The 27,247-nt window shown below is 44.1% G+C and overlaps 1 protein-coding gene across 1 annotated transcript in view; it reads left to right on the forward strand.

Moving 5' to 3' along the window:
- Positions 1 to 1,428: 1,428 nt before the first annotated feature.
- The window catches only part of LOC128702850 (G-protein coupled receptor dmsr-1-like), a 102,703-nt gene continuing 76,884 nt past the window's right edge, over positions 1,429 to 27,247 (forward strand). The window contains exon 1 of the mRNA XM_070102586.1: positions 1,429 to 1,541. The gene's annotated coding sequence lies outside the window, so the exon portion shown is untranslated. The remainder of the gene's footprint in view (positions 1,542 to 27,247) is intronic.

Raw genomic sequence — 27,247 nt, forward strand, 5'->3', positions numbered from 1 at the left:
ACCATCATGCAAAACAGTTACAGGTTTCTGTTTCACAGTCATCTGGCAGGACGGTAGTACTTCCCTGGGTGGTTGCTGTCTACCAACCTACTACATACACCAACCTACTATATATATATATATATATATATATATATATATATATATATATATATATATATATATATATATATATATATACACAAGCGTGATCACGCACACACACACATTATGTGTGTGTGCGTGTGTGGAAAAAGTCTCCCCGACCAGAGGTAACATATTCAGTGGCTTTACCGATGCTTCTACTGCTTCCCCAAACTAATTTTCCCAGAGATCTCTGGCACACCACATGAGATGCACGGTATTGAGGTAATATGTCCGTCAATCCTGCCCATGGAAGATTTTACATCTTCACAGCCCCATTAATCGTCTCTACTCAACTCTGCATATCTTCGCTTCACAGACCCCCATTCATCTTCACTATTCAATCCTGAATGGCACAGTGTTGCCTGGGCGAAGTAAGTATTCCAACGCTGGACTCAGATTTCTGTGCATGAAGCACTGAATGACATGCACAGTTTAAGAACTTCATTGCGAGTGTTAACCCCATGCACATGTGTGTATGTATTGTATATATATATATATATATATATATATATATATATATATATATATATATATATATATATATATATATATATATATATACCTGTAACCCTTTTGGAGGCCTAGTTCCTAGGCCTATTGTGTAGGCATATGCTTTTGTGCTACCATCCACAATAATCTAGCCACTTCGGTGGCAAAATCTTATTTAATCTATACCTGAAGAGGGTTTCAGGGGTCAACGGCCCCTCGACGCGGTTTGTGACCAGGCCAATAATATATATATATATATATATATATATATATATATATATATATATATATATATATCAGGACAAGAAAGCTTGACACTATGTACTTTGAGACAAAGTACGCCTGACTATCCACACCAAGCCAGACTACGCATTACTCTGGTGCCAAGCTTTTCACCTCTCCTGCATGCACTGAACTGCGAAATATAATAGAATGTTCATAGCTTACAGAATAAGTGACCTATGTGTGGTCTGGTTTAATGTAGATTGTGACACTGACACACACACACTGACACACACACACACACACACACACACACTGAGACACACACAATACCAGTTCGCATTTGTTTTGGTAGTCAAGTATAACAGCACATACATATGCACATTAGTCTTGTGTGCATGTATACGCATATATTCGTGTATGCGTCTCTCTCTTTCCTAGAGTGGGTGACGCGAGCGTATCTGTGGGAGAGAGAGAGAGAGAGAGAGAGAGAGAGAGAGAGAGAGAGAGAGAGAGAGAGAGAGAGAGAGAGAGAGAGAGAGAGAGAGAGAGAGAGAGAGAGAGAGAGAGTGAGTGAGTCTGGCCACTTTCATTGGCTGGCTACCAGCAACCCAGTTCAGTCGTGTTGGAGATCCCATCCTGCGAGAGACTCCCCACTGTCTCCAAGCTTCCCTCCTCCTCACCGTCTGTCTCCCTTACACACGGTAACTACCCAACCACTTCAATTGCCATCTGTAAACCGAAGAACCACGCCAAGTGTGTACATTAAGGCGGCACAGATCCTGACGCTCTCCTAACACAAGACCCACATCCAAATGCTTCTAGTTTATGAGATTCTGGAAACTAATCCACTTCTAGATTGAGGAACTACGTTAAATATGTCTTTATTATAGGAGTTATATCTAGGAAGGAGGTTCATTATCTCTAGATTAAGGAAAAGGAACCACGTACGATATCCATGTCTGAGTCACAGGTTTAAACGTCTCCAGATCGAGAGACGGTGGAAACTAGATTCCTTTCCTACTAGGAAACAGTAATGGTATATAAAACTCGCTGCGGTGTCAAGGAACCAGAAACAGTGATTGTATACCTCGAGGCTACTTAAGTAGCTGTTGTAGCTTCTGTAAAGTTGAGGAACTACGTTAAGTATCCTAATATCAAGGAAACACTTCCCGTTAAACTCCAGCAACTACACAAAATTTACAAGAATTATTGGATCTTGACAACCATCTTGTATTTTCACCAGCGCCTCAGGAACTAAGACTACACAAGTACCCTCCATAAATCAAAATATCCAAACCACGAATGCCTAAATCAGCCAACCACATCATAGCAAAACACGTAGGCTTGGAACCATGTGAAATTTTCTTTGACAAATTATACACATATGCACATGCAAAAGTCCATGAACCAAAAATTAACTCAAGAAATAAGAAGGATCACCAAAACAATCAAAACAAATGGAAATATTCGTTGTCGTGATGATTGTTTTAAAGGGGAACGGGAGGTTGTTATTTCTTACAGTATAAACAAGGAACTACATCACTGCAATACTAGAAAACAACTTCGTGAGCATTTATCTTGTGGAATTTTGACGTATTTAAAATTGATTTCAGTGACGAGACAAGATAATTTACACGTGGGACAAAGTGTTTATATATATATATATATATATATATATATATATATATATATATATATATATATATATATATATATATATATACTATATATATATATATACAATTATTTTCAGTGGTCAAGGGGACTCGTAAATAAATAATGAACAATGACACATGCAACACCGGCACCAGTTTCAACCTGCACAATGTTGAAACATTGCAAGCCACATTTAATACTTGGTAATATATCACGTAATGCGGATTTGGACTCACAACAACGCGAGGCCGCTCAATGTTGGCCAGACTTTAAAAGCGATGGAACACGAACATAAAAAGCCGTAGCCATGAAATTCACACGGTACAAGACAGTGATGGAGTGAATAATGATGACAGTGTTTCTTCTTTTTCGGGTCACCCTGCCTTGGTGGGTGACCCGAGGCAGGAGAGTGGGGGACCTATATTGGGGTGGCCTATGGAGATTGGAGAATGGGAGATGGGTATTAATGGGAAGGGGAGTGTCATGGGGACAGTTAGAGTGATGGGTAGGGGGTCATGGGTAATATTTTTTCCGTTTCAATTACCAGAGTAAAAACACAAATCCCCGAACAAGGATTTTTTATTACTAATTACTGTCTGTAAGTGTTACTTTAGTAAATTATGAGTTACGTTAAAGTTTATTATTATTATTAATTATTATTATTATTATTATTAGCAGTAGTAGTAGTAGAAGTAGTAGAAGTAGCAGTGGAATTAGTATTATTATAGTCATTAGCAATAATTATGATAATAGTTATTTTATTACTTTTATTAGGATTGCTTTAGAGATATTTTTTTATAATGACTGGTGATTTATCATTAACGACAGTGTGTGTGTGTGTGTGTGTGTGTGTGTGTGTGTGTGTGTGTGTGTGTGTGTGTGTGTGTGTGTGTGTGTGTGTGTGTGTGTGTGTGTGCGTGTGTGTGTGTGTGTGGTGTGTGTGTGTGTGTGTGTGTGGTGTGTGTGTGTGTGTGTGTGTGTAGTGTGTGTGTTGTGTGTGCGTGTGTGTGCGTGTGTGTGTGTGTGTGTGTATGTGTATGTGTGTGTGTGTGTGTGTGTGTGTGTGTGTTATATGTGTGTGTGTGTGTGTGTGTGTGTGTGTGTGTGTGTGTGTATGTGTGTGTGTGTGTGTGTGCGTGTGTGTGTGTGTGTGTGTGTGTGTGTGTGTGTGTGTGTGTGTGTGTGTGTGTGTGTGTGTGTGTGTGTGTGTGTGTGTGTGTGTGTGTGTGTGTGTGTGTGTGTGTGTGTGTGTGTGTGTGTGTGTGTGTGTGTGTGTGTGTGTGTGTGTGTGTGTGTGTGTGTGTGTGTGTGTGTGTGTGTATCTGGTTGTACTCACCTAGTTGAGGCTTGCGGGGTAGGGGTCGAGTCCGAGCCCCTCCCCAGGCCTGCTCTTCACTGATCGCTACTAGGTCACTCCCTGGGAGCCGTGAGCTTTATCATACCTCTGCTTAAAGCTATGTATGGATCCTGCCTCCACTACATGCTTCTTCCCAAACTATTCCACTTACTGACTACTCTGTGGCTGAAGAAATAGTTCCTAACATCCCTGTGATTCATCTGTGTCTTCAGCTTCCAACTGTGTCCCCTTGTTACTTTGTCCAATCTCTGGAACATCCTGTCTTTGTCCACCTTGTCAATTCCTCTCAGTATTTTGTATGTCGTTATCATGTCCCCCCTATCTCTCCTGTCCTCCAGTGTCGTCAGGTTGATTTCCTTAACCTCTCCTCGTAGGACATACCTCTTAGCTCTGGGACTAGTCTTGTTGCAAACCTTTGCACTTTCTCTAGTTTCTTTACGTGCTTGGATAGGTGTGGGTTCCAAACTGGTGCCGCATACTCCAATATGGGCCTAACGTACACGGTGTACAGGGTCCTGAACGATTCCTTATTAAGATGTCGGAATGCTGTTCTGAGGTTTGCTAGGCGCCCATATGCTACAACAGTTATTGTGTGTGTGTGTGTGTGTGTGTGTGTGTGTGTGTGTACTCAGTTGAGGTTGCAGGGGTCGAGTTCTAGCTCCTGGCCCCGCCAGGAGCTTTACTTAAAGAGGTTATTAATAGAGTATTCAAGAGGTTGCTAGTAGAATTACAGTAAATCAACCATTCAAATCATTATGAAGCTGTGTGTAGTCTGCAATAAATCAAACAAACGGGCTTCCACATGAATAAATTGTCATTTTTGTGGAAATTGGTGTCACGCCCCTTGTGCAAATATCCAAGAACTAGCTACAAGCAGTATTAAAACAGGGAAGTGTTTTTGGGTATGCCCAAAGGAGATAAATCTGTGGACTAAAATCACAAGGGTATTAAAAGAGGATAACATCAAAGCTGCTTTCATAGACAACCTGGAAGCTTTCTACAACAGATGGGAACATAAAAAGTCTGGGCTGAATGGTACTGCCCTTGATACTGGCCATGTAGTCAGAAACTGTAAGGCTGGAGGTGATGTCCTGGTAGTCAGTAAATGTGGGGCTGATAGTGCTGTCCTGGGAGATAGTAATGGTGAAGCTGGAGGCGCTGTCCTGGGAGACAGTAATGGTGAAGCTGGAGGTGCTGTCCTGGGAGACAGTAATGGTGAAGCTGGAGGTGCTGTCCTGGGAGACAGTAATGGTGAAGCTGGAGGTGCTGTCCTGGGAGACAGAAATGGTGAAGCTGGAGGTGCTGTCCTGGGAGACAGTAATGGTGAAGCTGGAGATGCTGTCCTGGGAGACAGTAATGGTGAAGTTGGAGATGCTGTCCTGGGAGACAGTAATGGTGAAGCTGGAGGTGCTGTCCTGGGAGATAGTAATGGTGAAGCTGGAGATTTTGTCCAGGTAGTCGGGAATTATACACAGGAAGGAATGCATATAAATGACCTCAAAGGGGACAGGAGCCGTAGTGGGGAAACAAGTGTAGTCAAAGATAAGATAAAACCAATATTGCAAACAAGAAATACAACAGGAAATAGTAAACAAGACGACTCCACTAGCAATAGTGAGGATATATTACCAAAAACAACTGGTGGGAGTTCCATTGTTGGTGCTAGGGAAGATAGGAATAAGACAGGTAAACATGCACCAACAGGGAATACAGTCACAGAAACCCAAGGCAAACGGAAACCAAGCCTGTGCACATACTATGCACTTGGTATCTGCAGACATGGGAAATCTGGAAAAACAGATGGGACGTGCAACTATGACCACCCTAGAAAATGCCGTGCCCATATGACAACAGGAAAATGCAAACTCCCTTCCTGTAAGCTTTTTCACCCTGAAATGTGTACCTCTTCAGTACAGGAAAGACTGTGCTATAACTTAAATTGCCAGGCACACCATCTAAAGGGGACAAAAAGATACAAAACATCCAGGCCATGGGAAAACCTGGGTAGCCACAGCCACTCAAGAGGGAGAGGTTTTTTAGTGCCAGGAAGGAAAAAAAAACTGGCAGGAAATGGCAGAAATTGTACACCAAATCCAGTCATTCCTGGAGTGGAACCACAGTCGATGGCCTCCACTCCAAACCAACAGATACAGATATTAATGCCGGAAAAAAAATCCCCCCCAGTACCAACAATACCACCAGTCCGATGACATTCTTCTTTGCTAATATACAGGGTTTAAAGCCAGCAACAAACAACAAAATACCTTTCATCCGTGGACTGCTTGCAGAGGCAAAGGCAATGTTCGCGGCTTTCACTGAGACCCACATAAAGGATCACTTAGACAACGAAATATGGATCCCAGGTTACAACCTATACAGATGTGACAGAGTGAACAGGCAAAAGGGGGGGGGGGGGTTGGCCTGTACATTGCAGAGTCACTTGTTTGCACAGAACTGCTTAATGCCTCAATTGATGTAGTGGAAGTTTTAGCAGTAAAGGTCGAGAACCAAAACCTAGTCATTGTGGTAGTCTACAAGCCTTCGGATGCAACATCCCAGCAATTCCAGGAACAGCTGTTAAAAATTGACCACTGTCTGGAAAATCTTCCAGCTCCTGCACCCAACATCTTGCTCCTGGGGGATTTCAACTTAAGGCACCTAAAATGGAGGAATATAGCAAATAATATTGTTGCAGTAATAACACCAGGAGGCAGCTCTGATGAAAACTCACACTCACACGAGCTTTTAAATCTCTGCACAAGATTCAATTTAAACCAGCAAATAATAGAGCCTACTAGAATGGAGAATACACTAGACCTCATCTACACTAACAATGATGATCTGATAAGAAATGTCACCATATCAAAAACAATATACTCAGATCACAACATAATTGAGGTTCAGACATGTATGCGCAGAGCCCCAGACCGACAAAATGAGATTAGTCACGAGGGAACATTCACCAAATTCAACTTCAATAACAAAAACATAAAGTGGGACCAAGTAAACCAAGTCCTAACCGATATAAGCTGGGAAGATATACTAAGCAACACAGACCCCAACTTATGCCTAGAACAGATTCACTTGGTGGCACTCGATGTATGCACAAGACTTATTCCTCTAAGAAAAAGGAGGAGTAGATGTAAAATAGAAAGAGACAGGCGCTCTCTTTACAGGCGACGGAAAAGAATAACAGAGCGGCTAAAAGAGGTCAATCTATCTGATATGCGTAGGGAGACACTGGTCTGAGAAATAGCAAACATCGAACTTAAGCTAAAGGAATCTTATAGGAGTCAGGAATCGTGGGAAAAACTAAAAGCCATAAATGAAATCGAAAGAAACCCAAAGTATTTCTTCTCCTATGCCAAATCAAAGTCGAGAACAGCGTCCAGTATTGGGCCCTTACTTAAACAAGATGGGTCCTACACAGATGACAGCAAGGAAATGAGTGAGCTACTCAAGTCCCAATATGACTCAGTTTTTAGCAAGCCACTAACCAGACTGAGAGTCGAAGATCAAAATGATTTTTTTATGAGAGAGCCACAGAATTTGGTTAACACAAGCCTATCTGATGTTATCCTGACGCCAAATGACTTCGAGCAGGCGATAAATGACATGCCCATGCACTCTGCCCCAGGGCCAGACTCATGGAACTCCGTGTTCATCAAGAACTGCAAGAAGCCCCTATCACGAGCCTTTACCATCCTATGGAGAGGGAGCATGGACACGGGGGTCGTCCCACAGTTACTAAAAACAACAGACATAGCCCCACTCCACAAAGGGGGCAGTAAAGCAACAGCAAAGAACTACAGACCGATAGCACTAACATCCCATATCATAAAAATCTTTGAAAGAGTCCTAAGAAGCAAGATCACCACCCATCTAGAAACCCATCAGTTACACAACCCAGGGCAACATGGGTTTAGAAGAGGTCGCTCCTGTCTGTCTCAACTATTGGATCACTACGACAAGGTCCTAGATGCACTAGAAGACAAAAAGAATGCAGATGTAATATATACAGACTTTGCAAAAGCCTTCGACAAGTGTGACCATGGCGTAATAGCGCACAAAATGCGTGCTAAAGGAATAACAGGAAAAGTCGGTCGATGGATCTATAATTTCCTCACTAACAGAACACAGAAAGTAGTAGTCAACAGAGTAAAGTCCGAGGCAGCTACGTTGAAAAGCTCTGTTCCACAAGGCACAGTACTAGCTCCCATCTTGTTCCTCATCCTCATATCTGACATAGACAAGGATGTCAGCCACAGCACCGTGTCTTCCTTTGCAGATGACACCCGAATCTGCATGACAGTGTCTTCCATTGCAGACACTGCAAGGCTCCAGGCGGACATCAACCAAATCTTTCAGTGGGCTGCAGAAAACAATATGAAGTTCAACGATGAGAAATTTCAATTACTAAGATATGGTAAACACGAGGAAATTAAATCTTCATCAGAGTACAAAACAAATTCTGGCCACAAAATAGAGCGAAACACCAACGTCAAAGACCTGGGAGTGATCATGTCGGAGGATCTCACCTTCGAGGACCATAACATTGTATCGATCGCATCTGCTAGAAAACTGACAGGATGGATAATGAGAACCTTCAAAACGAGGGATGCCAAGCCCATGATGACACTCTTCAGGTCACTTGTTCTATCTAGGCTGGAATATTGCTGCACACTAACAGCACCTTTCAAGGCAATTGAAATTGCTGACCTAGAAAATGTACAGAGAACCTTCACGGCGCGCATAACGGAGATAAAACACCTCAATTACTGGGAGCGCTTGAGGTTCCTGAACCTGTATTCCCTGGAATGCAGGCGGGAGAGATACATGATTATATACACCTGGAAAATCCTAGATGGACTAGTACCGAACTTGCACACGAAAATCACTCACTACGAAAGCAAAAGACTTGGCAGACGATGCAACATCCCCTCAATGAAAAGCAGGGGTGTCACTAGCACGTTAAGACACCATACAATAAGTGTCAGGGGCCCGAGACTGTTCAACTGCCTCCCAGCATACATAAGGGGGATTACCAACAGACCCCTGGCAGTCTTCAAGCTGGCACTGGACAAGCACCTAAAGTCGGTTCCTGATCAGCCGGGCTGTGGCTCGTACGTTGGTTTGCGTGCAGCCAGCAGTAACAGCCTGGTTGATCAGGCTCTGATCCACCAGGCGGCCTGGTCACAGACCGGGCCGCGGGGGCGTTGACCCCCGGAACTCTCTCCAGGTAAACTCCAGGTCGCTACTAGGTCACTCTCCCTGAACCGTGAGCTTCATCATACCTCTGCTTAAAGCTATGTATGGATCGTGCCTCCATTACATCGCTTCCCAAACTATTCCACTTCCTGACAACTTTGTGGCTGAAGAAATACTTCCTAACATCCCTGTGATTCATCTGTGTCTTCAACTTCCAACTGTGTCCCCTTGTTGCTGTGCCCCATCTCTGGAACATTCTTTGTCCACCTTGTCAATTCCTCTCAGTATTTTGTATGTCGTTATCATGTCCCCCCATATCTCTCCTGTCGTGTGTGTGTGTGTATGTGTGTGTGTGTGTGTGTGTGTGTGTGTGTGTGTGTGTGTGTGTGTGTGTGTATCCTTGAATATTTAACATCATGAAAATATGTAGAGAGAGAAGAGAGAGAGAGAGAGAGAGAGACAGGCCCAGATAGAGTCGTGAAAAACATAACACAAGAGAACAACCTTTTAATACAGTTAAGTACGTACGTCAGCATGAAGTCATTCAACACAGCCAAGGTGCAGCCAGCAGCACAGAGAAAGGTACAAAAGAATACGAAACGAATTAGATTTGAAAAGATTGCCTTTCATTATGCAAACGAGATCCACGACAAGAGAATGTTGGCACTAAGGGAGACCTGTGTCTGTGGAGAGAGGCTGACGACACGAGGGGAATAAGAGGCTATAAATTACTAAGTATTGTGGTTGACTGCTGTTGCGTATGTGCAAGGTGGTGAATATACTGACTGTGGTATTGAGAGAGAGAGAGAGAGAGAGAGAGAGAGAGAGAGAGATGTGAAGGGAATGAAATTTCCAGTATTCATTATCTTTACCCCTCTCCCCCCCCTTATCCTGTTGGATAAAGGGCAGAAAAAAATGACATAGAAAGGCCAGAGCAGGACTAACCACCCACACCAGTATCCCCATCCCTCCCTATCCTTTACGAAATCCTTTCCACCTGCCCAGCAGTTGACTCTATCCTATCCTTTCAATTTTCTTAAAAAATACTCCTTCCCCATTTCCCAGCTAATCTTCCGGAAGTCCAACAACTGCACACTCCTCCCTCCCATCACCAACAACTGCACACTCCTCCCTCCCATCACCAACATAGTCTTCGACCTATCGACAATACTCCGCATATTAAGGGGATTTCTGCATGCACTCCTAAATGTAAACAGACTTAACACAATCCAACACAATCCATCCCAATCCCATATTCTCAACCCCACTGGCAACGAACAACAATAGCCGAGCTCCTCCGTTAAAATTTAAGACACGCAGTCATATACACAAAACGGGAGGTATCAAACATTAATGGCACGACTCGCAAGACTACAAATTGGAAATCAAAACTGGATGGTGTTTTGTGTGTGGTGGATTTTCTGATTTGTTCCAGCAGCCATGGTATTGTGACACGATTTTTTTTCCCCCGGTTCAAAGTGTACAAAGCAACCAACAATTCGTGAATCTATGTTTTAGAAGGCTGAGAAGTTGATAAATGGGACACGTGCAACATCTGGGTATCTTTATTCTGAAAACCTGTCAGGTAAGATGTTAAGCTGTCAGATAAGCTGCTAGGTAAGCTGTCATATAAGCTGATAGGTAAGCTGATAGGTAAGCTGATAGGTAAGCTGGTAGGTAAGCTGATAGGTAAGCTGATAGGTAAGCTGGTAGGTAAGCTGATAGGTAAGCTGATAGGTAAGCTGGTAGGTAAGCTGATAGGTAAGCTGATAGGTAAGTCGCCAAGTAAGTTGTCAGCTTTGCAGGCTACAAACGTGCCATTTGGGTTCACTGCGTTTCAGTGACTGTGCACAGGAGAAAACTAGTTATAGTGGCCTGTGAAATACATTTTCGAGGGATATTCTGTGGTAAAGTGAGTGAGCGAGTGTGTGTGTGTGGGGGGGGGGGGAGTGCGTAGGAGTGTATGTGGGAGTATGTGTTAGAGTCAGGGAGGGAGGGAGTACTATGTAGATTACAGGAGTGTGAAGAAGAGAGGGAAGGAGAGAGACAGAGAAGGAGAGGAAGAAATTGAGGGAGAGTGAGAGGAGGGAGAGAGAGGGAGAGAGAGTGAGAGAGAAGGGAGGGTAGTGGTAGACGCCTGGGGGAAACTCTGCTAGACAGTATATATATAATTTTAAATGTCAACCAGTAAATTTTTCAAACGCAATATAGTTTTATCATAAATTTGAAGCACGCTCCAGTTTAATAGTTTTAGGAGTTTAAAACTCATATTTATATCATTGAAACGAATTTTAAAATTCGCATCCGCAGCTGGTCTCTAAAAAACCACATGACTAAACAACTTGATGGATCATGTAGGAAACATGCCGCAACACACACACACACACACACACACACATACAGGATCTATACATAGATTTAAGAAGAAGTACGATAAGATTCATGAAGCAGGGAGAGAGTGGATGTAGTAGCGACAAGTGAAGAGGCGGGACCAGCTGACTCAACCCCTGTAACCACATATAGGTGAGTACACACACACACACACACATTCATGTATTTTTAACTTCCACCCGTGCCCCTGAGTACCCGCTTCCCGCCTCTAAAATAGTCTATCCTAGTTTACTTTATTAATTCATCTAGGTATTTTGTATGTTATTATCATGTCTTCCCTAGATTTAGAAAGGACATAGGAAAGTACTGGTTTGGAAATAGGGTAGTTGATGAGTGGAACAGTCTACCTAGTTGGGTTATTGAGGCTAGGACTTTGGGTAGTTTCAAATTTAGGTTGGATAAGTACATGAGTGGGAGGGGTTGGATTTGAGTTGGACTTGCACATCAGAGCTTATTTCTTGGGTAGCATTGAAAATTGGGTTGGTCAAATGTTTATTAGTGGGATGAATTGTAAAGGACCTGCCTAGTATGGGCCAACAGGCCTGCTGCAGTGTTCCTCCTTTCTTATGTTCTTATGTTCTTATGTCTTCAGGCTCCGTTCTGTCATCCTCTCTTTATAGTTCCTTTCCCTTAGCTTCTCAATAGTCTCGTTGTATACTTCTGCACTATCTCCAACTTCCTTACATTTTTTTTAGGTTTGGGCTCTATGCTGGCGCTTCATACTCCAAGATGGGCTTGACATATGTCGTATACAAGGTTCACATTGACTCTTTGTTGAAATTCCTGAAAACTCGTCCTAAATTTGCAAGGCGAGCACTGGATGCAGAGGTTATTGGGTGATGTGAACCTCCAGCGATATGCCTGGTACTATGTTCACACCTTGGTCTTTTTCTCTGAGTGATGTTTACAGTTTCTGTCTCCAGAGCATATTCCGTGTCCAGTCTTCATAGCCTTGCACTTGCTGGGGTTGAATTCAAATAACCACTTACCTTGGAAATAAATGGTATAAAATACCGACACAATGGCAATATAAACACAAATGCAGTATAATGTGATCCTTTATTGACTACGTTTCGCCCACACAGTGGGCTTTTTCAAGTCACAAACAGAACTACCTGGGGTGGAAGGAACGCGAGTATTTATAGTCCGGCTGAGGTCAGGTGAAGAATGCTGCATCTGATGATGTACCGAGTGGGGTTATAGAGTCTAAAAACTTGGGTAGCTTAGAAAGGAGATTGGATAAGTTTGTGAGCAGACCTTCTACAGTGTTCTTATGTGGGATAGCGATGAAGAAGAACACTGTAGAAGGTCTGCTCACAAACTTATCCAATCTCCTTTCTAAGCTACCCAAGTTTTTAGACTCTATAACCCCACTCGGTACATCATCAGATGCAGCATTCTTCACCTGACCTCAGCCGGACTATAAATACTCGCGTTCCTTCCACCCCAGGTAGTTCTGTTTGTGACTTGAAAAAGCCCACTGTGTGGGCGAAACGTAGTCAATAAAGGATCACATTATACTGCATTTGTGTTTATATTGCCAACCACTTACCTTACCGATCTTGAAGTTTGTCCAGATCTGTTTGTAGCCTTTCCCTGTTCTCATCTGATTTCATTTTTATTAGTTTTACATCATTTGCAAACAGGGACACATCTGATTCTATCCCATCTGGTATGTCATTCACATTAACGAGAAACAGCATCGGTTCTAACACAGATCCTTATAGAACTCTGGTTTTTGCTCACCTCCCATACTGGCATTTCTTCTCTGACATCCTTTACTTCCTTTTCATAAGGTTCTCTTTGATCCATTGGAGTTCGTTCCCTGTTATTTTTTCCTTCACCTCCTGTTTTTACCTCTGTCTTGTGGTGTTCAGTGGCAAATGCCTTTTATGCAGTTTTAGGAAATCTATCTATCCCTCTCCCGTCTCACCTCCATCGCTTTGTCATACAACTCCAACAGGTTGGGAAGACAAGATCTGCTATCTTTGAATTCGTGTTGGTTGTTTGTGAATCCAAAGGCTCTTCCACTCTCCCCTTGATTATCTTTTCCATTACCTTGCATGACACGCTTACTAGTGATCGTGGTCTGTGGTTCAACTTTTCCCGTCTATCTCTTTTCTTAAATACAGACACTATATTTTCTGTCTTTTAGATCTCAGGCAACTATCCCAAGTTTGTAGATTTTACTCAAGGGTTCACACAGTGTTTCTACTCCGTTTCACAGACTATAGTGAAACCTCGTCAGGTTACACTGCCTTTGATATATCCAGCTCCACCAAAAGTTTTTTTTTTCGAATCTTTCCGTTGTGTATGTTGTGTTCTGTACGTTTATATGTATCCTTTTCAACACTGAGAATGTTATAAATCGTTTGGTCAACAATTCTCAGACTTCCCTGTCGTTTCTCGTGAGCTCTCCTCCTTCCTTCTTCAGTCGAATTGCCTGGTGTTTACTGTCTTTTTATCTCTGATGTGGCTGTGAAGCAACTATGGTTCAGATTTGTGTGTGTGTGTGTGTGTGTGTGTGTGTGTGTGTGTGTGTGTGTGTGTTTCTAACCTCTATGTGTGTGTGTGTGTGTGTGTGTGTGTGTGTGTGTGTGTGTGTGTGTGTGTGTGTGTGTGTGTGTGTGTGTGTGTGTGTGTGTGTATGTATGCCTCTTTGATCACTCTCTTAGAAATACTGACGAGAAAGTTATTATTTTTCTTTCAAACTACCTTCTCCTCCTCCTCTCCCTTATTCTCCTTCTCCTCCTCTTCCTTCTTTTTCATTCTTGTCATTATCTCTTCATCTTTACTTTCAAATATCTGCCTCATTCTTCTCTACATTCTTCTTTCAACTTTTCTTCTGCTTTCTTCATTACTCTTTTCTATTTTTCCCTTATTTTTTCTTCGTGACGAATATTTGAATAAACACATTACAAGAAGGAAAACAAAGAATAAAGGCAACAACAAAACAAATTACTCAAGAAACAATGTTTTACCAGCACCAAGACAGTGTGTTTGTTTGGTGACACTACCATGTGTGTCACCAAACACAACCACTGAGAGGAATGTCATAGTGTCTCGTGATAATTATGACAAAAAACACAACTTGTTTATTAAAAGAGCTGTCAGGGGCTGTGTCAGGGGCTGTGTTAGGGGCTGTGTTAGGGACTGTCAGGGCTAACACAGTACCCTCTCACCTTCGGGACTATGGTGCGACCCTTACTTGTTTTTCTGTTGTATTGAAAACGGTATAAAATACCGTTTATTGTTGAAACGTGTCGCCTACAAAGTAGGCTTCTCCAGCCAAATACAAAGGCAGGTGTAGTCTACCTGGAGGGTATTCTGGGGATCAACGCTCCCGCGGTCCGGTCCTCGACCAGGCCTCCCGGTGGATCAGGGTCTGATCAACCAGATTGTTACTGGTGGCTGCACGTAGTCCAACGTACGAACCACAGCCTGGCTGATCCAGCACTGACTTTAAGTACCTCTCCAGCTCCCTCTTGAAGGCAGCCAGGGGTCAATTTGTAATTCCCCTTATACCTGGTGGGAGGCTGTTGAACAGTCTTGGGCCCCGGACACTTAGTGTACCAATGGCTCCCCTACTTTTCACTGAGGGTATTTTGTACCGCTTGCCCAGTAGTGAAAGCACTGAAATGAAGATGTAATCAGTCCATCAACCTTGGAGAAAAGTATTTTAGGTGGTCAGTCCCTCAATCTGGAAAAAGAGTTCAGCTCCATCGTCTGGAAAGATCGTTCCAGACCATGGCGACAAGGCGAGGTGTGAGTGGGAGAGCTGCAGCAGAGGCGTGGGAGAGTGGGAGAGCTCTAGGAGAGGCGTGGGAGAGCTCTAGGGGAGGCGTGGGAGAGTGGGAGAGCTCTAGGAGAGGCGTGGAAGAGTGGGAGAGCTCTAGGAGAGGCGTGGGAGAGTGGGAGAGCTCTAGGAGAGGCGTGAGAGAGTGGGAGAGCTCTAGGAGAGGCGTGGGAGAGTTCTAGGAGAGGCGTGGGAGAGTGGGAGAGCTCTAGGAGAGGCGTGGGAGAGTGGGAGAGCTCTAGGAGAGGCGTGGGAGAGTTCTAGGAGAGGCGTGGGAGAGTGGGAGAGCTCTAGGAGAGGCGTGGGAGAGCTCTAGGGGAGGCGTGGGAGAGTGGGAGAGCTCTAGGAGAGGCGTGGAAGAGTGGGAGAGCTCTAGGAGAGGCGTGGGAGAGTGGGAGAGCTCTAGGAGAGGCGTGAGAGAGTGGGAGAGCTCTAGGAGAGGCGTGGGAGAGTTCTAGGAGAGGCGTGGGAGAGTGGGAGAGCTCTAGGAGAGGTTTTGATGTGAATAATAGTTTGGACGGCCTGTGTGTAGATTGAAGTCACATGGGTCTTTGATGAGGTCAAGAGTAGAGGCAGTGTCATGGGCAGGATTGGATGGATGTTGAGTGAGATGAGGCAGGTAAGTAGGATGGGGCCTGGAGTGAGCTGTACGAGGATGAGCACACTGAAGAGCTTCGGTTGTTGAGGTAAAAGCTAAGTCACCTGTAGAGGACTTAATAACCTTTTTATCTCCCCTTTCTTGCATCCTATTCCTTCCCTTATTCTCTCCCTCACTGTTTCAGTTATCCATCATCGCTTTGCATTATTTTCCTGTTGGGTCTTTTTCTTTCATTTTTTTAGAGGTTTTCATTCCACGTGACCTAAACGATGATTAAATTTGACTCATATTGTAAACAACTGGCAGTGGATAAACAGAAGGGTGGATTGTTAATTTACGGACCAAGGTTCGAGCCTTCGTCCACCCTCTGTTTATTTACTGTTTAAACTGTTGAAAACGGAATATGTCGACAAGTAGATTAAAATTACCTGTTTCTGTTCTGTTTCTGTTCTCTGTTTCTGGCTGTTTCTTCATTTTCACTTTGCCACAATTTCATTTATTTATTTTCTGTTTCTCTTTACCTATCATTATATTTTAGGATTTTTTTCTGTTGACACTTTCAACATTTGATTTCAATAAAAGTTTTACTGTTTTGTGGTAGAATCGCCAGAGGGAAGAGCTGACACATGACATATATCCGCCCACCTGGTGGTAGTCATGGTGGTGGTGATGGTGATAGTAGTGGTGGTGATGGTGGTAGTGATGGTAGTGGTGGTGATGGTGGTAGTGATGGTAGTGGTGGTGATGGTGGTAGTGATGGTGATGGTGGTGGTGATGGTGGTGGTGATGGTGGTAGTGATGGTGATGGTGGTAGTGATGGTAGTGGTGGTGGTGGTGGTGATGGTGGTAGTGATGGTGATAGTAGTGGTGGTGATGGTGGTAGTGATGGTAGTGGTGGTGGTGATGGTGATGGTGGTAGTGATGGTGATAGTAGTGGTGGTGATGGTGGTAGTGATGGTAGTGGTGGTGGTGATGGTGATGGTGGTGGTGATGGTGATAGTAGTGGTGGTGATGGTGGTAGTGATGGTAGTGGTGGTGGTGATAGTAGTGGTGGTGATGGTGGTAGTGATGGTAGTGGTGGTGATGGTGGTGGTGGTAGTGATGGTAGTGGTGGTGGTGATGGTGGTAGTGATGGTGGTGGTGATGGTGGTAGTGGTGGTGATGGTGGTAGTGATGGTGATGGTAGTAGTGGTAGTGATGGTGGTAGTGGTGATGGTGGTAGTGATGGTGATGGTGGTAGTGGTGATGGTGGTAGTGATGGTGATGGTGGTAGTAGTGGTGGTGATGGTGGTAGTGATGGTGGTAGTGGTGGTGATGGTAGTAATGGTGGTAGTGGTGGTGGTGATGGTGGTGATGGTGGTGGTGATGGTGGTAGTAGTGGTGGTGATGGTGGTAGTGGTGGTGGTGATGGTGGCAGTGATGGTGGTAGTAGTGGTGATGGTGGTAGTGATGGTGGTAGTGGTGGTAGTAGTGGTGGTGATGGTGGTGGTGATGGTGATAGTAGTGGTGGTGATGGTGGTAGTGATGGTGGTAGTGATGGTAGTGGTGGTGGTGATGGTGGTGGTGATGGTGGTAGTGGTGGTGATGGTGGTAGTAGTGGTGATGGTGGTAGTGATGGTGGTAGTGGTGGTGATGGTGGTAGTAATGGTGGTAGTGGTGGTGGTGATGGTGGTAGTGATGGTGGTAGTAGTGGTGGTGATGGTGGTAGTGATGGTAGTGGTGGTGGTAGTAGTGGTGGTGATGGTGGTGGTGGTGGTAGTGATGGTGGTAGTGATGGTGGTAGTGATGGTAGTAGTGGTGGTGATGGTGGTAGTGATGGTGATGGTGGTAGTAATGGTGGTAGTGGTGGTGATGGTGGTAGTAGTGGTGGTGGTGATGGTGGTAGTGATAGTGGTAGTGATGGTGGTAGTAGTGGTGGTGGTGATGGTGGTAGTGATAGTGGTAGTGATGGTGGTAGTAGTGGTGATGATGGTAGTGATGGTGGTAGTGATGGTGGTAGTGATTGTGGTAGTGATGGTGGTAGTAGTGGTGTTGATGGTGGTGTTGATGGTGGTAGTGATGGTGGTAGTGATGGTGGTAGTGATGGTGGTAGTAGTGGTGTTGATGGTGGTAGTGATGGTGGTGGTAGTAGTGGTGATGGTAGTGATGGTGGTGATGGTGGTAGTAGTGGTAGTGATGGTGGTAGTAGAGGTGTTGATGGTGGTGGTGATGGTGGTAGTGATGGTGGTGATGGTGGTAGTGATGGTGGTGATGGTGGTAGTGATGGTGGCAGTAGTGGTGATGGTGGTAGTGATGGTGGTAGTGATGGTAGTGATGGTGGCAGTAGTGGTGGTGATGGTGGTAGTGATGGTGGTAGTGATGGTGGCAGTAGTGGTGGTGATGGTGGTAGTGATGGTGGCAGTGATGGTGGCAGTAGTGGTGGTGATGGTGGTAGTGATGGTGGTGGTGGTGGTGGTGATGGTTGTAGTGATGGTGGTAGTGATGGTAGTAGTGGTGGTGATGGTGGTAGTGATGGTGGTAGTGGTGGTGGTAGTAGTGGTGGTGGTGGTGATGGTGGTACTGATGGTTGTAGTAGTGGTGATGGTGGTAGTGATGGTGATGGTGGTAGTGATGGTGGTAGTGATAGTAGTGATGATGGTAGTGATGGTGGTAGTAGTGGTGATGGTGGTAGTGATGGTGATAGTGGTGGTGATGGTGGTAGTGATAGTAGTGATGGTGGTAGTGATGGTGGTAGTGATGGCAGTGGTGGTGATGGTAGTAGTGGTGATGGTAGTAGTGGTGATGGTGGTAGTAGTGGTGGTGATGGTGGTAGTGATGGTGGTAGTGGTGGTAGTGATGGTAGTAGTGGTGGTGGTGATGGTGGTAATGATGGTGGTAGTGATGGTAGTAGTGGTGATGGTAGTGGTGGTGGTGGTAGTAGTGGTGGTGATGGTGGTAGTGATGGTGGCAGTAGTGATGGTGGTAGTGATGGTGGCAGTAGTGGTGGTGGTAGTGATGGTGGCAGTAGTGGTAGTGATGGTGGCAGTACTGGTGGTGATGGTGGTAGTGATGGTGATAGTGGTGGTGGTAGTGGTGGAGGTAGTGATGGTGATGGTAGTGATGGTGATGGTGGTAGTGATGGTGATGGTGGTGATGGTGGTGATGGTGGTGGTGATGGTGGTGGTGATGGTGGTAGTGATGGTGGTAGTGATGATGGTGGTAGTGATGGTGATAGTAGTGGTGGTGATGGTGGTGGTGATGGTGGTAGTGATGGTGGTGATGGTAGTAGTGGTGGTGATGGTGGTGGTGGAGGTAATGGTGGTAGTGATGGTGGTAGTAGTGGTGGTGATGGTGGAAGTGGTGGTGGTGATGGTAGTAGTAGTGGTGGTGATGGTGGTAGTGATGGTGATGGTAGTAGTGGTGGTGATGGTGATTGTGGTAGTGGTGGTGGTGATGGTAGTAGTAGTGGTGGTGATGGTGGTGGTGATTGTGGTGGTGATGGCAGTGATGGTGGTAGTGATGGTATTAGTGGTGGTGATGGTGGTAGCGATGGTAGTAGTGGTGGTGATGGTGGTAATGATGGTAGTAGTGGTGGTGATGGTGGTAGTGATGGTGGTAGTAGTGGCGGTGACGGCAGTGATGGTGGTGATGGTAGTAGTGGTGGTGATGGTAGTGATGGTAGTGGTGGTGGTGATGGTGGTGGTGGTGGTGATGGTGGTAGTGATGGTGATAGTGATGGTGATAGTGGTGGTGATAGTGGTGGTGATGGTGGTGATGGTGGTAGTGATGGTGGTAGTGATGGTGGTAGTGATGGTGGTAGTGATGGTGATGGTAGTAGTGGTGACGGTGGTGATGGTGGTAGTGATGGTGGTAGCCAGCAGTGGGGGTGATGGTGGTAGTGGTGGTGATGGTGATGGTGGTGGTGATGGTGGTAGTGGTGGTGATGGTGGTATTGGTGGTAGTGATGATGGTAGTAGTGGTGGTGATGGTGGTAGTGGTGGTGATGGTGGTATTGGTGGTAGTGATGATGGTAGTAGTGGTGGTGATGGTGGTAGTGGTGGTGATGGTGATGGTGGTGGTGATGGTGATGGTGGTAGTGGTGGTATTGGTGGTAGTGATGATGGTAGTAGTGGTGGTGATGGTGGTATTGGTGGTAGTGATGATGGTAGTAGTGGTGGTGATGGTGGTAGTGATGATGGTAGTAATGGTGGTGGTGATGGTGGTAGTGATGATGGTAGTCGTGGTGGTGGTGATGGTGGTAGTGCTGGTGATGGTGGTAGTGGTGGCGGTGATGGTGGTAGTGGTGGCGGTGATGGTAGTAGTAGTGGTGATGGTGGCAATAGTGGTAGTGATGGTGGTAGTGATGGTGGTAGTGATGGTGGTAGTGATGGTGGTAGTAGTGGTAGTGATGGTGGTAGTGATGGTGGTAGTGATGGTAGTGATGGTGGTAGTGATGGTGGTAGTGATGGTAGTGATGGTGGTAGTGATGGTGGTAGTGATGGTGGTAGTTGTTACAAAAAACGCGATTCTAAAAGCTTAAAGATCTCCAGTGAATACTAGAAAGGACTGCCCTTCTAGCATCCAGCCTGTTACTGGGTTTTCGTAACAAGTAGTCAGTATCCTTGTCCAATTATCCATTATAATTCAGTATGGTTCAATAGTGCTTTAGGATTACAAATGGTAGGCTACTAACTAGAGAAATTAAAATTTAATAAATTTATTAAGTAGTAAGTTGTCTAGAGGTATATTATCAAAGTAAATTAAATCACAGCAATCAAAATAAAATCAATCTCTCGAGTTCAATATTATTGTGCTGAAAGCACATATCACATTTATAATTCTTAAGTACCGTCAGGTACATTAACATTTAATAAGATATTACAAATATGTACAAGTGTGTGTATGCGTGTAAGTGCTCTTAAGTAGTTAGCTATGTCTCAAGACTCGAATAAGACTTAAACAAGTGACTGACAAAGTCCTCAAATAAACTAACTTCTTGACCGACTGGCAACCCGAACAGTCTGCTTGTACAACAAAGAATGCTAAGCCCAATAGCAATGCAATATGCGACTGCGACAAAATCAGGATCAAGGAGATAATATAACGACACTAAGTAGGGACCATCAGCAGATCCTCCACAAAAGTTACAAAACTCCCATAATACTGAATCTATGTTCAGCATAGGTAAAACTGTGACTGTGACAATACACAGGAACCAGTACAAAATTAGGTCAGAAGCTATAGCTAAGGACCTGAGATACTCAGAGTGTCTATGTGACACACAACCTCAGTACAACGTCGAAAATCACTAAGTCTTTATAATGTTCTGTGAACAAAGTTCTACAGAACTAACAAGAATAATGAGACAGACAATCTGTCCAACCACCAAGCGAGTCTCCAGCAGACTGACTACTTCACGAGAGGTGAGGACACCCCCCCCCCCTCGATCACGTGATAGCTACGTGGACAACTGCAGCTCAGAAGCCGGCAGTATAACGAGCGACAAGCGATAATTACAGTAGTTTGACAATCAAGACTAACTGAGCACATTTTATGTACATCCTAACAACATAAGCTACGTCAAATAACAATATAAGGCAATACATTTGCGATTTAGCTATTATCGCAAATATAAGCAATATAAAATTAAATGAAAAGGTAATATACATTACATATACATAATAATCATTGTAACCCATTCAGGGGTTGCAACAGTAGTGGTGGTGATGGTGGTAGTGATGGTGGTAGTGATGGTGGTAGTGGTGGTGGTAGTGGTGATGTTAGTATACATATGTATACACTCTCTAGACTAATTAAAAAATATGGCTGCATAAATATTTAAGGGTGAATATAGGAAGATCCCCAGGGACAGGAACTTGCGCACAACCTCAGGCAAAACAAAAACACAAAATCTATTTGGGCTTAAAAGAAAAATATGAAAATGAAAATGACCAAAATTATGACCAATTATGGAATTATATCAATTATTATTATTATTAATAACACTTATAATAATAAAATAATAATAAAATAATAGTAATAATAATAATAATAATAGTTATGATTATAATGACAATAATAATGACAATAATAATAATAATGATAATGACAATAATGACAATAATAATAATAATAATAATAATAATAATAATAATAATAATAATAATAATAATAATAAATAATAATAATAATAATAATAATAATAATAATAATAATAATTTGCTAGTCGTACAAGCATAAGCGTCATCACAAATTAAAGCAAGGCCTCCACATTTCCAGAAGGCAGCACAATTTCCTGGTGTCAGAGCTAAGAACGCTGACTCTCTGATCTTCCACTAAACTTAACTCCAGAAATTTTTCCCTTAGCAAGCACTGATAATCAACTCTCGAGACCAGAATTCCTTTTTCCGGAGTCGCGGTGTCGACTGTCACCGTAATTTCCATCGCAAGCGGAGCGTCAGGGAGAACGAGACGTATTGGAGAGGGATGAGACGCATTGGAGAGGGACGAGACGTATTGGAGAGGGACGAGACGCATTAGAGAGGGACGAGACGTATTAGAGAGGGACGAGACGTATTGGAGAGGGACGAGACGTATTGGAGAGGGACGAGATACACTGAAGAGTTACGTCCACTAGTGGACTGGGGAAATAAAGTGTGTGAGGGATTTTATTAAGGAAAGGAGGATGAATGGGACGCTTGATTATCTTTATTGTGTAAATGTTTCGACAATGAAGATACTTAAGTGTCGCACAAGTGTCTAATTTATCAATATGTCGGTTTCGTCGACTAAAGAGGAAGAAGAGAAGGAAGGGGAAGTAAACGGGGAAATAAATATATGTGCAAGACTTCGCCATCTTTATTTGAAGACGTTTCGCCAAATCAAGTGCTTCTTCAGTTCAATACAGGGATTATATACGACGACAATAGGAGAAGAGGTAATCAGTCCCCGAGCCTTGCAGCAGAAGAAATTCGATAATAATAATAATAATAATAATAATAATAATAATAATAATAATAATAATAATAATAATAATAATAATAATAACAATAATGATAATGATAATAATAATGATACTCTAGCGTATTGCAAAATCCATCTCTGAATAGATAAATGGATCTATCGGTTCCAAGAGATAATCAGATGTGCTAATAGACCCCTAAAAAGCTTTTAACAGAAACAAGTACAGATGCTGCTATTAGCAATAACTGGTGAACTGACAGTTTGATGAGACTGATGATATAAATTACTGAACGATGAAGCTTAAGTAAGTGTTAAGGTATCAATTGTGTCAACACTGACTGTAGCAGAATTGACTGAAGGAGAATTTAGTGACTGTTTTAAGAATTAACTGTGCATTATGACTGATGACTTAGGGAACCGAGCCTTAAATTAACCGAGCATTATGACTGATAACTTAGTGACTTAGAGAACTGAGCCTTAAAGTGACTGGTGAACTGACTGGTATATCGACTGATGAATGGAGGGTTGATAAACTGATCAAGTAGGGCGATAGACCAATAGGATTGCAAAAGAATAGACTATACTAATGCACTGATGGATTCGACAGTTGAATAGACTTGCTAAATAGATTTCAGAGGAAGAAATGATGATAGACTGGCCAGAATAGAATGCTTTCCTAATAGATTCACAGATTAACAAGCCACGTATGCTGACAAGACCGATAGATCAATAGACAGAGGGGAAACATATTTGATGATCAGTGTTACCAATGGAGAGGCGCCCACCACCCTTATTTTCCCAGAGGGGAATAGAGAGGGAAATACGGGAGAGGGGAAGTGGGAGGGGAGAGGGGAAGTGGGAGGGGAGAGGGAAAACAGCCGCTTCGCTGCTGTGAAAACACGAACTGAAGAAAAAAAAACGTTTTTACAGTAAACGTTTCAAGGTCCATTTGATTCGCTTCGCCAGAAAACGTGGTTTTGGGAGGCTGGATAAACTGGGCGGAAGGATATTTCCAGTGGGCCACTGGACGGAAGGTTATTTCCAGTGGGCCACTGGACGGAAGGTTATTTCCAGTGGGCCACTGGACGGAAGGCTATTTCCAGTGGGCCACTGGACGGAAGGTTATTTCCAGTGGGCCACTGGACGGAAGGTTATTTCCAGTGGGTCACTGGACGGAAGGTTATTTCCAGTGGGTCACTGGACGGAAGGTTATTTCCAGTGGGTCACTGGACGGAAGGTTATTTCCAGTGGGCCACTGGACGGAAGGTTATTTCCAGTGGGTCACTGGACGGAAGGTTATTTCCAGTGGGCCACTGGACGGAAGGTTATTTCCAGTGGGTCACTGGACGGAAGGTTATTTCCAGTGGGTCACTGGACGGAAGGTTATTTCCAGTGGGCCACTGGACGGAAGGTTATTTCCAGTGGGCCACTGGACGGAAGGTTATTTTCAGTGGGTCACTGGACGGAAGGTTATTTCCAGTGGGCCACTGGACGGAAGGTTATTTTCAGTGGGTCACTGGACGGAAGGTTATTTCCAGTGGGTCACTGGACGGAAGGTTATTTCCAGTAGGCCACTGGACGGAAGGTTATTTCCAGTGGGTCACTGGACGGAAGGTTATTTTCAGTGGGTCACTGGACGGAAGGTTATTTCCAGTGGGTCACTGGACGGAAGGTTATTTCCAGTGGGTCACTGGACGGAAGGTTATTTCCAGTAGGCCACTGGACGAAAGGTTATTTCCAGTGGGTCACTGGACGGAAGGTTATTTCCAGTGGGCCACTGGACGGAAGCATATTTCCAATCGGTCGCTGGACGGAAGGACATTTCCAATACGTATCTGGGCAAAATTATTTCCCAGTGGGTCACTTATTTCCACAAATTTGAGTTCTCAACTTAATGAAAATAATTACAAATCCTATTAATTTATAGATAAATATCTAAACCATCTTTAATATTAAAAACAAAACGATAATAAATAAAACAAATCTATAAAAACTACGAGCTAAAATAGGTTGTGTATCTGCAAGGTGTATATATATATATATATATATATATATATATATAATATATATAAACCACGGTGGGATTTGAACTCATGGCAAGAGAGTCCTAGAAATAACAGGCCGGTGCGTTAACCACTCGGCCGGCTGGTTAACGCACTTGGCTTTGCCATGGGTTCAAACCCCACCCGTTCCGTGGTTTGTTTGTATTTGTTTTATTACGACTTGATGAGACAGGATATACACCAAAGGTGTATTTCTCGCAGTGTATAGTTGTATATGGTAAGAATTCATTCCCTATTTTAGGGATTAAAGTATTCTTGTGTGATGGAGAGGTTATGTGTAGCCTTAATGATCCTAATGTAATCGATAGACTTTAAACCCCCCATTAATCAAGTGACAGACGTATGTGACTGATGGTTAACAGGTTCTATGCGACCTTGGTGACCCTCAAGGGTTGATTTGCCAATTAACCGCCCATTTTAAGAGGTTTATATACTCATTACTATGTGACAAAACTGCTGTTAAAACTCTCACAGGAACCAGACCAGTTAACCTCACCTCTCTCATCCTGTCTACCCACCTCTCTTACCTCTCATCCTGTCCACACACCTCTCTTACCTCTCATCCTGTCTACCCACCTCTCTTACCTCACATCCTGTCTACCCATCTCTCTTACCTCTCATCCTGTCTACCCACCTCTCTTACTACTCATCCTGTCCACACACCTCTCTTACCTCTCATCCTGTCTACCCACCTCTCTTACCTCTCATCCTGTCTACCCACCTCTCTTACCTTTCATTCTGTCCACCCACCTCTCTTACTACTCATCCTGTCCACACACCTCTCTTACCTCTCATCCTGTCTACCCACCTCTCTTACCTCTCATCCTGTCTACCCACCTCTCTTACCTCTCATCCTGTCTACCCACCTCTTTTATCTCTCATCCTATCTACCCACCTCTCTTACCTCTCATCCTATCTACCCACCTCTCTTACCTCTCATCCTGTCTACCCACCTCTCTTACCTTTCGTTCTGTCTACCCACCTCTCTTACCTTTCATCCTGTCTACCCACCTCTCTTACCTCTCTTCCTGTCCACCCACCTCTCTTACCTCTCATCCTGTCCACACACCTCTCTTACCTCTCATCCTGTCTGCCCACCTCTCTTACCTCTCATCCTGTCTACCCACCTCTTCTTACCTCTCATCCTGTCTACCCACCTCTCTTACCTTTCATCCTATCTACCCACCTCTCTTACCTCTCATCCTGTCTACCCACCTCTCTTACCTCTCATCCTGTCTACCCACCTCTCTTACCTCTCATCCTGTCTACCCACCTCTCTTACCTTTCATCCTGTCTACCCACCTCTCTTACCTTTCATCCTGTCTACCCACCTCTCTTACCTCTCATCCTGTCTACCCACCTCTCTTACCTCTCATCCTGTCTACCCACCTCTCTTACCTCTCATCCTGTCTACCCACCTCTCTTACCTCTCATCCTGTCTACCCACCTCTCTTACCTCTCATCCTGTCTACCCACCTCTCTTACCTTTCATCCTGTCTACCCACCTCTCTTACCTCTCATCCTGTCTACCCACCTCTCTTACCTCTCATCCTGTCTACCCACCTCTCTTACCTTTCATCCTGTCTACCCACCTCTCTTACCTTTCAGCCTGTCTACCCACCTCTCTTACCTCTCATCTTGTTTACCCACCTCTTTTACCTCTCATCCTGTCCACCCCCCTCTTCTTACCTCTCATCCTGTCTACCCACCTCTTCTTACCTCTCATCCTGTCTACCCACCTCTTCTTACCTCTCATCCTGTCTACCCACCTCTCTTATCTCTCATCCTGTCTACCCACCTCTCTTATCTCTCATCCTGTCTACCCACCTCTCTTACCTCTCATCCTGTCTACCCACCTCTCTTATCTCTCATCCTGTCTACCCACCTCTCTTATCTCTCATCCTGTCTACCCACCTCTCTTATCTCTCATCCTGTCTACCCACCTCTCTTACCTCTCATCTTGTTTACCCACCTCTTTTACCTCTCATCCTGTCTACCCACCTCTCTTACCTCTCATCCTGTCTACCCACCTCTCTTACCTCTCCTCTTGTCTACCCACCTCTTACCTTTCATCCTGTCTGCCCACCTCTCTTACCTCTCCTTCTGTCTACCCACCTCTCTTACCTCTCCTCTTGTCTACCCACCTCTTACCTTTCATCCTGTCTACCCACCTCTCTTACCTCTCATCTTGTCTACCCACCTCTTACCTTTCATCCTGTCTACCCACCTCTCTTACCTCTCATCTTGTCTACCCACCTCTTACCTTTCATCCTGTCTACCCACCTCTCTTACCTCTCATCCTGTCTACCCACCTCTCTTACCTCTCATCCTGTCTACCCACCTCTTTTTCCTATTTCTCTATTCTATCCATACGTTTCTTTTTACCGTGACATTTT

This window comes from Cherax quadricarinatus, chromosome 82 (genome assembly GCF_038502225.1).
Source record: "Cherax quadricarinatus isolate ZL_2023a chromosome 82, ASM3850222v1, whole genome shotgun sequence".
Lineage (NCBI taxonomy): Eukaryota > Metazoa > Arthropoda > Malacostraca > Decapoda > Parastacidae > Cherax > Cherax quadricarinatus.